Source organism: Lactuca serriola, chromosome 1 (genome assembly GCF_051521515.1).
Source record: "Lactuca serriola cultivar US96UC23 chromosome 1, Lser_US96UC23_V15, whole genome shotgun sequence".
Lineage (NCBI taxonomy): Eukaryota > Viridiplantae > Streptophyta > Magnoliopsida > Asterales > Asteraceae > Lactuca > Lactuca serriola.
Genome location: NC_136408.1, coordinates 33622315 through 33638444, shown reverse-complemented (window position 1 = coordinate 33638444; position 16130 = coordinate 33622315). Strand labels below are relative to the sequence as shown.

General features: G+C 39.5%; 1 pseudogene; it reads right to left on the bottom strand.

The window, feature by feature from the left end:
- Positions 1 to 14495: 14495 nt before the first annotated feature.
- Positions 14496 to 15315, bottom strand: LOC145053356 (sorting nexin 1-like; annotated as a pseudogene).
- Positions 15316 to 16130: the final 815 nt, after the last annotated feature.

The following is a 16130-nucleotide window of genomic DNA, read 5'->3' as shown; positions in this document are numbered from 1 at the left end:
CATCTGCTATCTCAACCTCTAGTGGACATTCCAGCTCCCCTGGAGCTCTGCTAAATCTCTTGCTAAGCGCAAGCGATACGAATGATCGGGTAGCCCCCGAATCGAATAATACCATAGCAGAAATGTCGTTCATAGAGAACGACCCTATATAAAACATACAATCATAAGCAATAATCAATCAATAAAATAAAGAGATGAAGGGAAGATACATACCCGTCACCACATCAGGAGTCGCACGCGCCTCCTCTGCTGTCATCTGAAACGCCCTACTCTTCGCCACTGGCGCCTCGGCTCGGCCTTGCCGGCCATCTATAATCCTCAAAGTAGCAGGGGCAGGTGCAACCATCTTCCCCTACTGCAGCTAAACTCGGACACTGGGACTTTTTATGTCCCCTCTGATTGCACTGAAAGCAAATCAGATCTGATGTTGCAACGACAGTAGCAGGGGCCGTACAATCCCTGCTCAAATGCCTAGTCTGACCGCACTTGAAGCAGCCGAAACTCCCTGCCTTGCACACCCCATCGTGCATCTTCCCACACCTGCCACATTGACTGTGGCTCGGCTGAAACCTGGACCTGTGATCTGAAACCTTGGGCTTTTTGCCCGAACCTCCTGAACCCGAAACCGCCTCCGGTTTCCTCTTCTTCTCCATCTCGAGATCAATCTCCCTCTCTCGAGCCCTAGCAATCATGTCGTCCAACGTTTTACAGCTGGACTGGCTCACAAACTGGCGAATATCACTTCGCAACATCTCATGATATCGGGCCTTCTTCATCTCCTCATCGGCTGCATATTGAGGAACAAGAAGGGCCCTCTCCCTGAACTTGGCGGTGATCTCCGCCACAGTCTCTATAGTTTGGGTAGGGTCCTGAAACTCTCTGGCTATCTGCTGTACCTCAATAACCGGTGCAAACTCCACCCTGAACCTGGTAGAGAAATCAGCCAAGGTCATGGCATCCAATGCTGCATCATCTCCAATGGTATGTCCGACCTCCTCCCACCAATCCCGTGCCCTGTCCTTCAGAAGACATGACGCCAATCTGACCTTGTCCCCCTCGGGACACCTGCTAGTGCGGAACGCGTTGGCCATATCCGCCAACCATCTAGTACTCGCTATGGGGTCCCGCGCCCGTGATAGTCTGGAGCTCCACATGCCCTGAACTCCCTGAATGTAAGTGTGCGCGACCCCATCATGGCCGCCACCTCGGCACGGAAGGTGCCCAATCTCTCATCCATCAGCTCTAGGATACCCTCCTTGATCGAACCGAAGATCACAGGAGTCTGCTCTAAAATGATACGAGTAATCTCTGAAGAAAGAAACTCTCTAGTCTGCTCATCCATGTGCTCGCTCCCTGAGCCTGATCCTGATCCCTCCCCGGCACCTCCACTGCCGGCTGTTGTCCTCGGACGCAAAACCACCATTCTGAAACACATCATAGCAATATCAGAAAACTGAAATATCTCAAGGGATCATTGATACTACTACTAGCTTCCTGGTCTTGTCTCGGCCTTCCTTGATTCGAGTATGGATCCTCTGCTTTCAGTAGTACGAGCCCATACTACCTTCCACATCTATCTGTACTTTCCTCAAGAACCGCCTTGACTCCACCAAGTCACTTCTACTACTACTACTGATCTCTGCTACTCTCATCCTAGGCTTTCCCTAGGGAAATCGCTGACTCCACTCATACCAGTCCTCAGCTGCCGAAGGCCTCCTTGTAATGCTGATTAGCCACCACCTAAATACCATCACATGCAATGAGGCTCGGATAATCCTTCGAGTAAAAGACTCGTCCCTACAACGGTTGGACTCAGACAAGAGCTGCGCAATAGGGCCAAATCCATCACTCTGAGATTATTCAACCCTGATCACATGTGATGTGACGTATTCACCTAATGGCTAACTCCCACCACTCAGAGTCCCACAAAGCACAAAGCAAGCAGCATTCGGATAAGGGAAACATACTCAGGCAAAACTATTTTCATAACGAGAAGCTACTCTAGCATACAATGCTAAGATCGCGCTACCAGGCATAACCTAAACAGGCTATCCTACTGCTGTCTACTCAATACTAGCATGCAATTCTCATAAAGCTGTAACACATATAGAAGGCACATAAGGCATCCTCCTAGATCCTTAGTCCTATACTAGCATGTTGTTCTACTGAAACTGGAACAATTAATCATAATAATAAAACTTGTATTGGTAATTTGGGAGTACTTACTTGAGCTCGGCTGATCGCATGCACCACACCCTTATCTTGTTTAAAAATTCTTTTCTTTCTAAGTGCTTTTCAAAATTTCATTCGAAAACATTTTTCTTTTTGAAAATCATTTTATCTTTCCCTTAGTTTGAGTTCAGATGCACCCGGAGGTGTATCCGAATCCCTCAAACCAGGGCTCTGATACCAACTTGAAACGACCCAAAAATACGACCCGAAAATTTCATTTTTAATATAACCAAAATCATAAAACGGAGTATATCATAATAAAACCATGCGTTGCAAATCTCAAAACCATACTAAAATACAAATGAGAAAATGGTGTCACGACTGTATCAAAACATATCTAAGGTAGCTGATCAACTCCCAGGATAAAAACTGTAGCTGTGGTGTGTGCGATGCCATCATCCCGAGCTTTTCCCTTTGCTTGCGGAAGTACCTGAAACCAAAACTGAAACTGTAAGCACGAAGCTTAGTGAGCTCCCCCAAACTACCACATACCACACAATAACATATAAAGCACATACTGGGCCTTGCCCACTGCATCGGACCGAAGTCCGGCTAACCGGGGCCTTGCCCCTTACATCGAACCGAAGTCCGAAGCTGACTGGAACATCGGACCGAAGTCCGAAGCTGACTGGGACCTTCCTCCCCTACATCGGACCGAGTCCGAAGCTGACTAGGACATCGGACCAAAGTTCGAAGCTGACTGACACATCGGACCGAAGTCCGAAGCTGGCTGGGACCTACGTCCCCTACATCGGACCGGAGTCCGAAGCTGACTGGACCTATGTCCCCTACATCAGACCGAAGTCCGAAGCTGACTGAACATAGCATAAACATATCAACTGGCATAAACACATAAATCCTGTCTGAACCACGAAGGCATCAAACATACTAACTACTACATCGGATCGAGGTTCGAAGCTGACTGCTAGCTAAACGGGCCGGCATTGTGGCCTTAGACCCGTTCCTAATGGAAGGAAACTCACCTCGTGAACTGGCTGCTGTGTGAATGGCTCTGGAAGCTAACTGCTGCTGCTCCGGTATCTCCCCGGCTACAAGTCCATAAACACACTCAATCAAATACTAAACACTGCACTGGGGTAAAATGACTCTTTTACCCTTGGTCAAAGTCAACTCTCCCGGTCAAAGTCAACCCACAGTTGACCTGACTCGCCGAGTTGGGCCGCCAACTCGCCGAGTCTCTAGTCTCATTTCACAACCCCACTCGTGGCTACTCGTCGAGTATGGCATCGACTCGACGAGTACTCTCTCGATCCAAGAACTCAAACAATCTGCATCCGACTCGCCGAGTCATATGAACAACTCGACGAGTTGTTCTTGAGCTTAAGAAGATTGCCTTGGACTCGCCGAGTTGTATGAACAACTCGTCGATTCCCTCCATTACTGAGTCTGCTCTCCAACTCACTGAGTCCACTCTACTACTCACAGGCTTCCACTCGACATCACTCAAAAAAAAAAGGGGAAAAAGGGACTCGCGACCTGACTCGCCGAGTCGTTCTTCCGACTCGCCGAGTCACATCCATGCAACTACTCTAAACTCGATTCTGCTTGAATCCATTGCATACAAATGATAGATCTGAGTCCAATAAGCTGATTCACCACGTAAAGTTTCCAACTTTACGTGTACATACACATGAAAAAGGAGATAAAGGCTAAAAAGGCACTTAGAAGAGTAGATCTAGGGTTCTTATGCAAAGCATCTTCAAAAAGGCAATAGATCCGGGCTCTACAACTCCTAAATGAACAGATCTAGGGATATCTCGACCTATTAAGGCATCCAAACAACTATAAGACTTGGAGAATGCATCAAACTAGCCCTAGAAGAGTTCAATTGGAAATCTAAAGCATAAAACAGAAGGAATCCGAGAAGTACCTCAATGAACTCTGATTTTGCCCTTGGATCTTTGCTCAACACCTCTTCTCCTTGCTCTTTTCTTCTTCTTCTTCTTCAAGCCTTCAAAATCCACACAAAAGCACTTAAAACAAACAAGGGATGGATTAGGGTTTTCTCACAGCTCTCTGAGGGTAAAGGAGGCGAGTTTGGGGCACAAAGCATTGCTTAAATAGTGAGCAACCCGGGGATTTAGGGTTTCTTCCAGGCAGGCAGACTCGCCGAGTCCCGAATATGGACTCGCCGAGTCGCCAACTGTAACGCCCGGGTTTCAGGGCTAAGCATTTTTGTCAATGTAATAGTCTAGGTCAACTCTTGTAACTCTTTTTGAAGTAATAAAGATGAAATATTTGAGTATTATGTGAATTATATGTGTTTATTATTTAATTATAAATGTATAATTAATAAAGAATAAAAATGAGCATCAAAATTAAAGTGTGAGATAATCCCGATATCTCTACATAAAGTTGTAGAATATGTCTCAAGGTTTTCGTGCATATAAGGAACGCCGAAATCCGAGTTATAACGAAGAAGTTATGACCCGTCGAAGTTTCACGACAGAACCGGCACGATACCGGGAAGCATGAATAGTGAATTTACGATAGAGCGAGATTTAGCCTTAGTGATCTAAACGATAGTCGTAGAATATGTTAAACTAAGAACATCGATAAAAAGAACGCCCAAATCTGACTTCGTATGAAGAAGTTATGAGATTTTAAACAGACCAATCCTGTCCCGGCTTGTTAAAAATATAACTTTAAAAATAAAGTCAAAATTAGCCGACGGAGTCTAAACGAAAGTTTTAGAGTACGTCTTCACCTACGCGTGGATATAAAGAACGTCAAAAACGGAGTTCGTATGAACGAGTTACAAATTATAATAGCATATTTACGTATTAAAATAAAGTATAAATCATGTATACGTACACATATATATACATATGTATATATCATTAGAAAGGTATCGACGATGCGGTCATTATAAGACTAATGTTGAGTTCTTTCGACATTAGTTTAGTACAACTATCATTAAATCCATTTATAATAGTATTATAGAGGGGTGTTTAGTTGTTTATATAACTAAAAGGTCATTAAGTAATTATGGAGGGTAGTTTTTGAAAATTCAATTAGTATAAATAAGAGCCTTGGGCTCTCATATTTCTTGCACCATTCTCTTGATTCAAGAGTCTTTCTCTCCTTATCCCCCGAGCATTTCGGTCCCTCGTGATTCGACTTCTCTTTCTGTAGCTTAGTATAGTAAGGTGAGCGCTGAAGCGCTGCACGAATCTTTCTTAGAAAGATTCAGCGACGAAGTTCTGCCCCTGCAGAGCCCGACTCCTAGCTAAAACCCCCTTGTAAGTAAGTTATGCTTACCTTATTTTAATATAGCTTTTAAAATTAGTATTGTTATTATGAACTTATAATAAATATTTGAGCTATTATTATAACTTATATAAGTGTCGTTATAATATTTTTTTTAACTACTCGCGGTACGGGGAATCTGGTTTAAAGGGCCGCATAGGGTTGTTGGATTTCAGAAGTGCTATATGCCAAAATGGTCCTGCCCTCCGGTGTTTTATGTCTGGCCCCTGTCTGTACATAGTGGTTGGAAAATATTGTTTAACGCTTATATAATAATAATAATACTAAGACTAATAGTTGGTCACGGTAAATATTAGACTAAAATTTAGCGATAATAATGCTAGGTTTCGTCGAAGGAAAATAGAATCGTTAGAAGCAAGCGCTGCCCGATTTTGGAATCATCACCTTAACAAGTGAGTGCATAGTTACTTTCAACTTACACATAGATATGAAGTATTTTATATAAATTACGTGCTATGTGTGCATATTATCTGAATACTTGCTATCTATGCTAGATGAACGTTGTTATACATGTTTTCAATGATTTAAACTGTATATGTATTTTATATCTATGAAAATGTTGGGGTAAAACATGAGTAGATGCAATAGGTGATGTGTGATAAAATGATGAGAGGCCTCGATGTTGATGTTGTTGATTCTGTCATCTAGCGGAGTATGGATGACGACCACGGACTCTTCTAGACAGCCCAGTGGAACATTAGCAGGCTCGCAACCTGTAGGTGTTTGTGAACGATATGTTCACCGGTGTACTCCATCCCCCACATGGTTGCCTTTAGGACATTTATTGCTGAGGAATCCCCTTAGCAGTAGTGTCCGTCCCGATGATGATCCTTAGGCTAGGTCCCTTATGATAGGTGTTTAGGGACGTAAAGTGAGGATAACGGGAACGGGTAATCGGGTTATTGTTGATCGATGAAATTAATAAACTTATTTATTGTGGGTTGAAAACCCTATGTGCTCACCAGGCTCCCAAGCCTGACCCACTCAGTTTTATGTATTACAGGTAGTGGCGCATGAGCATAGGTGTGATGTTTTGGATGAGGGATTACGGATATAGGCCTGTAGATATGAAATAATGTAGTAAGGCTTATATTGTACTGTTTATGCTTTTGATCTGTACGAACATGACATCCCGAGTCTTTTAATGAAATACATTTCTATGGAAATGCTTTTGATAAATCTTTATCATATTTTTGTTTTGGGACAAATTCCGCAACACTTTCATTTAAAATGTAACTCTGATTTTTAAACAAAGCATAAACAAACCGGTCTTTTCTGGCCGTGATTTTGGGGATGTCACACCAACTAACACGTGCACGAAACTCGACCCTACTCGACGAGTCAGGCCATAGACTCGTCGAGTCCCTCAATAAAACTTCTAAATAAAAACCACGAAAGCATCATACCAAAGACGGGGCGTTACATGATGAGTCGAGCTTCACTACCAATCTCATTTTGGGGGTATGTCTTAGAGTCTGTCACTCATATTCTTAATTTAGTCCCTACCAAAAAGGTTGTCAAAACACCTCACAAGATGTGGACTGGGAAAGTTCCCAATTTGGACCACATCAAGATTTGGGGTTGCAAGGATTTCGTGAGGCGCGAGACTCACGATAAGCTCGAGCCTCGAAGTAAGTGGTGTAGTTTCATTGGGTACCCACAAAAATCCTTTAATTACCTCTTCTGTAAACCCAATGATAATATGGTCTTTGTGGCAAGGAGAGAAGTCTTTCGCGAGAGAGAATTCGTAAGCCAAGGAAACAATGAAAGGCAAATTGACCTTGAAGAAATTCAAGAGTCAAGTGGTGAAGGAACCTCAAACCCTAGCAATCAACCTGAGGAGGAAACTCCTGTTGATCCAACTGACGACTCTGTACCTCTGAGGCGTTCTACGAGAGTTAGGAATGCATCTGAGCATTACTATGGTTTCCATATTACTGCGAAAGGTGATACACTTATCAGTGATAGTACACTGGTAAGTTTGGATGAAACTAACAGCTACACGGAATCCATGGCAGGCCCCAAGTATGCTAAATGGAAAGAGGCTATGGACAGCGAGATACAGTCCATGTATGACACTCAAGTTTGGAATTTGGTTGACAATGTACCAGGTCGTAAGATAGTCGAGTGCAAATGGATCTTCAAGAAGAAGACCGACATGGATGGTAATGTACACACTTATAAGGAGCGACTGGTTGCAAAGGGCTTTTCTCAAACTCTAGGAGTTGATTATGACGAGACCTTTTCACCAGTAGCAAAGATTAAGTCTATCAGTGTTATGTTAGCCATTGCTGCATTTCATGATTATGAAATATGGGAAATGGATGTCAAAGCCGCTTTCCTTAATGGAAGGTTGGCTGAGGATGTTTACATGAGTCAGCCAGAGAGTTTTGTCAGTACAGAGTACCCTAATAGAGTGTGTAAGCTTGAGAAATCCATCTATGGATAGAAACAAGAACCTCACAGATGGAATCTTTGTTTCGATGAGAAAGTCAAAGAGTTTGGTTTTTCGAGGAGCGAAGATGAGTCTTGTGTATACGTCAAGGCTAGTGGGAGTATAGTTAGCTTTTTGGTATTGTATGTGGATGACATACTACTCATAGGAAATGGCATCCCAACTCTACAGGAAGTAAAGTCCTGGCTTGGGAAGTGTTTCGCTATGAAGGACCTTGGAGAAGCTGCCTATATCCTAGGGATAAGGATTTTGAGAGACATGAGTAAGAGACTAATTGGACTTAGTCAAAGTACCTACTTGAATAAGGTGTTGAATAGGTTCAGCATGTAGCATTCCAAGAAAGGAGAGTTACCGATCCAGAGTAACGCCAGACTGAGTAAGACTCGAAGCCTGAGTACAGAGGCTGAGATAGCTGAGATGAGTCGAGTACCATATACTTCTGTTGCAGACTCGATCATGTATGCTATGACTTGTACTCGTCCTGATGTAGCCTTTTCTTTGAGCATGGTCAGCAGATATCAGGGGAACCTTGGCAAGGCTCACAGGACTGCGGTAAAGAACACTCTCAAGTATCTACGGAGGACTAAGGACTGGGTCCTTACCCTCAGTGGGAGTAATGACTTGAGAGTAGTAGGGTATAGTGATGCTAGCATCCAGACTGATAGGGATAATTTCCGCTCTCAGTCAGGCGGGGTTATTACCTTAAAAGGAGGAGCAATTACTAGGAAAAGTTCCAAGCAGGAGACAGTGGCTGATTCAACTTGCGAATCAGAGTACATAGCAGCAAGCGAGGCAGCAAAGGAGGCGATATGGATGAAGAACTTCATTGGAAGCCTTTGAGTAGTACCAGCTATAAAGGAGCCTATAGAGATTTTATGTGATAGTGAAAGTGCAGTTGCCTTAGCCAAGGAACCAAGGGATCACGGGAGATCCAAACACATTGACAGATGTAACGCCCGTAGATTCGGGCTAATCAATTTAGATATAATAAGTGTTGAAAATGACTTTTTGGCAAAATATTATTTAGAATAAATAATCTTAACCAATTTGTAGTATATGTTACAAGGTTTCCGTACATATAAAGACCGCCAAAATCCGAGTTATAACGAAGAAGTTATGACCCGTCGAAGTTTCGCGACAGACTCGGCACGATACCGGGAAACGTAAATAGTGAATTTATGATAGAACGATATTTAGCCTTAGAGATCTAAACGAAAGTCGTAGAATACGTTAAACCGAGAGCGTCCATAAAAATAACGCCCAAAACTGACTTCGTATGAAGAAGTTATGATTTTTCGAAGTTTCGGATTAGCAGTGTACAACCCGAAATTCGAATAATAGATCGAGCGGTTTTTAGCCGATACGACCTAAACGAGAATCGAATATCTCATTAATAGTAGCGTAACGAGAAAAGGATGGGCGAAAACGGATGTCGGATGAAGAAGTTATGAGAATTTAACGGACCAATCATGTCCCGACCTGTTAATAATGTAACTTTCAAAATAGAGTCGAAATTAGCCGACGAAGTCTAAATTAAACTTGTAAAGTACGTTCCCTCCTTCGTGTGGATATAAAGAACATCAAAAACAGAGCTCGTACGCGAACGTTACGAATTTTTAAAGATTTTAGTCGAATTTGTGAAGCCTGGTGAGGAGCTGGTGACGTGGCAGCATCTGGGCCACCCATCGCTGATGAAGAAACGCGCTTCGGATCACGCCACGTAACCCTCGCTATTACGCCCCGCGTCCGAGGTTGGTACGCCCAGCGTACCTTCGCTTCTTATCCATCCATGCAGGTGCGAGCCAGTTGGTGCGAGGCTGGCAAGCTTATCGGAAGCTACGCGCAGCGTAATACTGCTAAACACGTAGCGTAAGTCCGAAGTCCAGCACCTATAAATAGGTTGCGAAGGGTTCCGAGTTTTCCACACCAATTCTCTTTTACTCTCTAATTTCTTTCTCTCTCTATCCTATTTTGAGCCCCCTAAACCCTAAGTAAAACCCCTAGCTCCCAAAGGAAGCCCCGAGGCTCCCAGAGTCCCGAGAAAAACGGTCTTTCGGTTTCGGAAATGCTGCTCCAAGCAAAGCTCGGTTTTTTTTAAAATCCGTTGTAAGTAAGCTACGCTAACACAATTTTTAATATAACTTTCAAATAATTATAATAATGTTATTAGGTCCTTAAAATAATTATTTGGGCTATTATTATGAGTTATATTGAGTGTTATTTAACGCTTATATAATAGTAATAATAGTCAGACTATTAATTTGTCGCGGTTATCGTTAGACTAAACCCTAGTGGTATTGATACTAGGTTTAATCGAAGGAAAATTGTTTTGAGAGTATCGAAGCGCTGTCCGAGTGCTGAGTCACACTACAAGAAAAAACCGAAATAACTACAGAAAAATTCCGTAACTAAAACATGATATTTCGTAGTTAAGTGTGATTAGAGACGGAATTTGCTACGGAACCCATTTGTTGCAAAAATCTTCGTTACTAAACTATTGTTACGGAATCCGTAGGACCTTCGTGACGGATTTTGCAACACACTTATTCCGTAGAAAAATAGCTATAAACTATATCTGTAGCAGTAAAGTAGCAAATTAACTACAATTGTTGTCCGTAGCATGTCCGTAGCAAATTACCTACGACCCGATGTGTAGTTAATCTGTCACAAATTAACTACAATTGTTTTCTGTAGCACATCCGTAACAAATTACTTACGACCTGGTCCATAGTTAATATGTCACAAATTAACTACAAACCATCCTCGTAGCTAATTTCCATAGCAATTCCACTACGGGTAATGTCGTAGCAAATATTCCATAGTGAATCTACTACGATCTAATTATGTAGTAGATAGTTGGTAGTAGATTTACTACGACCAACTTCCATAGCAAATTTACTACAATATACTTTTGTTGCAAATATTCTATAGTAAATTTACCACAACATATCTCCGTTGCAGAAAAAATTTGACGGAATAGATTCCGTAGCAAAATCCATAATAATTCAACTACATAATAACAACGTAAAAATATCAATAACAAATTGCGGTGACGTGATTAGTTAAAAAAACATACAAAAATGATTCAATTTTTTTCTGAAGTAAATTTATAACAAAATCAAGATTCTAAAATTGCAATAACAATAAAAGAAATTACAAAATTCTTAATAAAAAATAGTTTATTATCAAATGAAATACCCCTTTGTCCAAATCACCAATCAAATTAGTCTAATACTCAAACTCAACTAGAAATCCTAAAATGCAATCAATAAAAAGTGTATCACTGATTATTTGTGTTTCTCATATCATTAACTATGTTTCTCACATCATCCAACTCCATCCTTTGTTGGTCTATGGTTTCCTCTAATTTCTGGATCTTCGTCTCGAGATGATGTTTTTCAAAACTTATATCTGATGAAGTGCATGTTTGAGAGGAGTTTTCATGAAAAATGGATTTGCCATATGATCCAAGCCCATAAACTCTTTTCTTACGGTCATGTCCTCCAACAGCTGTATAAAACAGTTCGCTTTCAAGTACTTCCTCTCCTAGCAATGCCAAATCCGCACATCGAGACACAAACAAATCCTACAATGATATTGTTTCATTAATATTTATTTTATACAAAAAAAAATTAAAATTCCTTTTATCAAGTAAATTACAAATAAACTTACATGAACTTCTTTAGCTTTTTCAACTTGAAATGTCTTTCCGTCATGATCCTTAGTATGAGTAAACATGAATAGTTCATAGCATGATGGAGCTTTTCCCGTATATTCCTCCTACATTAATACCAAATATATGTCAAATATCACCATAAGATGTAGTGAAAGAAATAAATTATCATACTAGACTTTAATAATTTACATTAACCAATAATAAACCAAGAAATTGGTTATATTATATAGATATTATAGGATGCTATAACACTTTTCAAAAAGTGGTCATAAGTAAAAATGAATGTAATATTCCATAATATTTAAAACATCCCCCCATTAGATGAAATGAAAATAAGATATACAAAAGAATACTAATAGTTAAAAAAAACATACCATATTAGCAGCAATTTGTTGATGTGAAGCCGATCCACCAGTATGGGTAGGTGGGGTTTTCCACCCACTACACCTTTACGCCTGTTTTTTTTATTTTGCTCTGATTTTTTCTTGAAGTCTTCTGAATCCCATATTACATTCCAAGCATTCCATACTTGTATTTCTATGTGACATGGCTTTTCACGAGTTGGGTTTCTTTTGCTTATGTCATAGATGTACTGTCGATATCTTTCTTTGGCCTTCTGCTCCCAAGCAGCCTTGACGACTGAGTCACTAACAGCAACATCCCACTGACATTTTTTCTATAATACATAGTAACAATTAAGTTATAATAAATAATCTACCTGAAACTCTTCCCAATAAAAATGTTTTATCTCTTCACTTATATTTACCCACTTATATCCATTTTCGTCCACTTTATCTAGGAATGATTTCTTAATTATGGACGAACATTTACCTGAAGGTAATAATCTACAAAACAAAAATAAAAATGCATAATAATATGAACTAATCAAACTTAAACAAAAACAATATGAAAATTAATTAGTCATTTCACTTACATATTTGCCTGAACTTTAATTTGCAAGCATTGTTCTAGTTGTGCATCTTGTTGTTCAGTAGAAACTGGTGTCGATGTGGTTGTTGTGGAGGAAGGGGCAGACGATGGGGCTGTTGTAGATGAAGGGGATGACGATGTGGCTGATGTGGATGAAGGGGTTGATAGGGTACTAAACAGTGAGGCCGATGTAGATGAAGGGGATGACAGGGTACTAAACAGTGGGGCTGATGCGGATGAAGGGGCTGATAGTGTACTAAACATTATAGGGGTAGATGTTGTTGGTGTTGGTGTCGGTGTCGATGCAGGGGCAAATGATGGTGTTGGTGTGGATGAATGGGTGGTTGTTGGGGCTGATGGAGTACCAAACAGTGGGGAGGTAGATGTTGCCGGCCTCATAGTCAGTGCGGATGCTTCATTCGTGTACCTTGGTAAAAACCAATGCATATTCTTGTGTGGCCTTGTTGGATTTCCTTTCAATGGGAACGGCGACATCTATTCTGTAAGAACAAATTAGAAATGAAATATTATAAGGAAGCAAAGTTTACACATAAACAAATAAGGTATATTGAAACTGATCAGAAAAGATGATAAAATCAAGAAGTGTGGCATCCAACAATAGATAAATGACCGAAATGATGTGTAATGAAATTTTTCTTAAAATAAATGGAAGTGTTTTTCCTAGAGCAACTGAATTTTAGTGAATCCAGCAAAAAAATAGTATTACACCAAAAAGTTTGACATAAAATTGTATTCTCATTATTCTTCACCTACAATCAAGTACTACTTATACATATTAAATTAATATATGTGGGTCTCTTTCCTTTTAGTGTCTACCTACTTTTCTGTAAAGCCAAATATGGTTGTCTAGTTGCACTGTGTTCCTTACTGTTTACATTTACAGAGAAAGATTCTAGAATAAGAATATACAAGAATATGAAATATATAATCAATTGACTGTATTGGAAGCATTATTAGAAGTATCTGAAAATAAATCGTAGAAAAAGATGTAAAGCACCATTGGTTATCAGTGGGTCGATGTTGCAATCTCCAAGTTAGAGATCGATTCTACAAATTGGAGATGCCAAATGCCAAATTGGCAATCCCAATCATGAACGGGACATATTCTGATCAGTAAAAACATGTTACAATAATCAATGTTTTAATTCAGCGAGATAGAAACTAGAGAAGGTCGATCAATTTTATGTAGAAATTGTAGAAACACAAGTAAACTACATATAAAAGATGAAGATTAGGAAAAAGATGGAAGAAATAAAAGAAATTTTACCAGAATGTGTGGGAGCACGATAGTAAGAAGCAACGAACAGGCCTTAGAAGTTGAGAGGAAAACAGGACGAACATAGACGTCCACCACCAAACTTATCTTTGGCATGGGGAATTTATGCGTAATTAATGGAGAATCGATTTTCAAGGAGTATATACAGGGATATTTGGTTTGGCGGGATTGGAAAGAGGGATTAAACAAATTAAATATTTTATTTGTATAAGATTTAATTTTATTATATATATTTTTAATGTTTTTACAACCTATATATCTTTAGTAACAAACAATCAATGAGAATATATATGCAAAAATATATCCATATGAAGCAATGGATTTACATGGTAATGATTCATATATATAAGGAATGTTAAGCAAACTAAGTAGGATATGGTTTGCTTTGTTCCTCCGCACACACGATGGTATAGATAATTAGTAGAGTGATTTACATATTTAGTCCTACAACTATCACATATATGATATTTCAATCCCTTAACTTCTAACCATTGTGTTTCTCATCTTTAAATATTGAAAATTACGTGTAATGTTATCTTCCATAAGTTTGTTGCAATCGATTCGGTTGTCTTATTTATACATTATGCATCCTATACATTGCTGATATATATTTTTTAGAAACTAAACAACAGTTTTTTTATATAAAAAATCTAAAAAAAGATATAGCCAAAATATAAGAAACATATAAGATTTGAAAGATGTGAGATGTTAAGATACATACTGTTTTTTTATATAAAAAATCTAACCTCCTCGTATTCATGCTCTGCGTCTAACACCTTTTCAGATCGAGTTAGCCTCAATTTGTTGCTGAAATAACAATTTTATAATCAGAATATAGAATAATAAAAATCATATTTTTCTATTTCTTGAATTTATCTCATAATCAAAATATAGAATAATGGAAGTCATACATATCGATTTCTTTTAGCTTTATTGTCTTGTTCAATTCACATTGTTGCCTGAAAGCATTAGCCCTCTCTGATATGGTCCCCTGAAGCAAGAAAACAATAGAAATTCAAGAAATATATAAAAATAAAGGTCAATGACAAGCTTTTAAAATTCAAAAACTACCTTGATAGATTGCACTGCACGTACATTATAGATTTCTATTTTGTTATAAATTTTTTAATTTAGATATCTAAAAGAGTGCAAAAAGAAATAGAAACTAACTTCTCTTTGCAGTTTGATTGATAGCATCTCTGATTTTGCTCCAATCTCAGAGAAAGCAGACCAAGCACCAAGGAGCTTGATTGTTATTCCATAATATGATAGAGATTGCCCCAACTCTATAAAAATATTACACAAATTGTGTTAAAAAGACATGAATGCCCTTCCCATCCTCATTATCAAATATTAGATACCTATGTGTCTCTTTACTAGATGATATGCATGCTTCTGGGCTTCAGCTAAGTGATCTTCAAGCCCAAATATAAATTTGATCAGGTTGTGGTTTCAGACTAAGTGCAGGGCTAACATCATATGATATATTTTTTGATTTTTAATATGTCCAATCTTACATGAGGAAATTCCGTATTTACCCCTGAACATGTTAGCATTTCCCCACAGCTGTGACAACCCGAAAATTTCTAACTTGCATTCTTCATTTCTTATCAATAATAGACTCGTTTTGCTATCTTGTAGTACCATTTAGGGTCTATTGGAGCGTTCTAAACGTGTTATAATCAAGGTTGGAGTGTGGAAATGGGTTAACTCAAAGTGTAGGATTCAAAAAGAGGCCAAACACTCCAACACATGGAGTGTGCGGCCACACACATGTGTTTGCGGCCTCACACCCTTCCCAACCGCACACTCCACCTATATATACCACACTTTGTCATTTTTGAACATTTCCTTCACTTCTTCAAGCATAGAACACGAAATCATCTCAAGTATCATCCATTCTCCTTGAAGATCTTCATAAAAGGTACCAAGAACACCAAGAACACCATATGGCCGCACACATGGCAGCACACACCATCTGGCAGCACACATGGCCGCACACAGGGCCGCACACATGTGCTGGCAGCACACTAGGCCGCACACCTGGCCACACACACACACACACATATATAGTGTGTATTTTGGCCATACACCCTCTTGTATAGCCTTATAAACCCTTATACAATCATATATGATTGTAACACTTCATTATAAGTGTTTACTAGTCCCTAAGGTGGTCCCAAAATCATTATTCAATCATTCATAACACTAATTATATTCATATATATGCCAATATATGCTAAATAGGA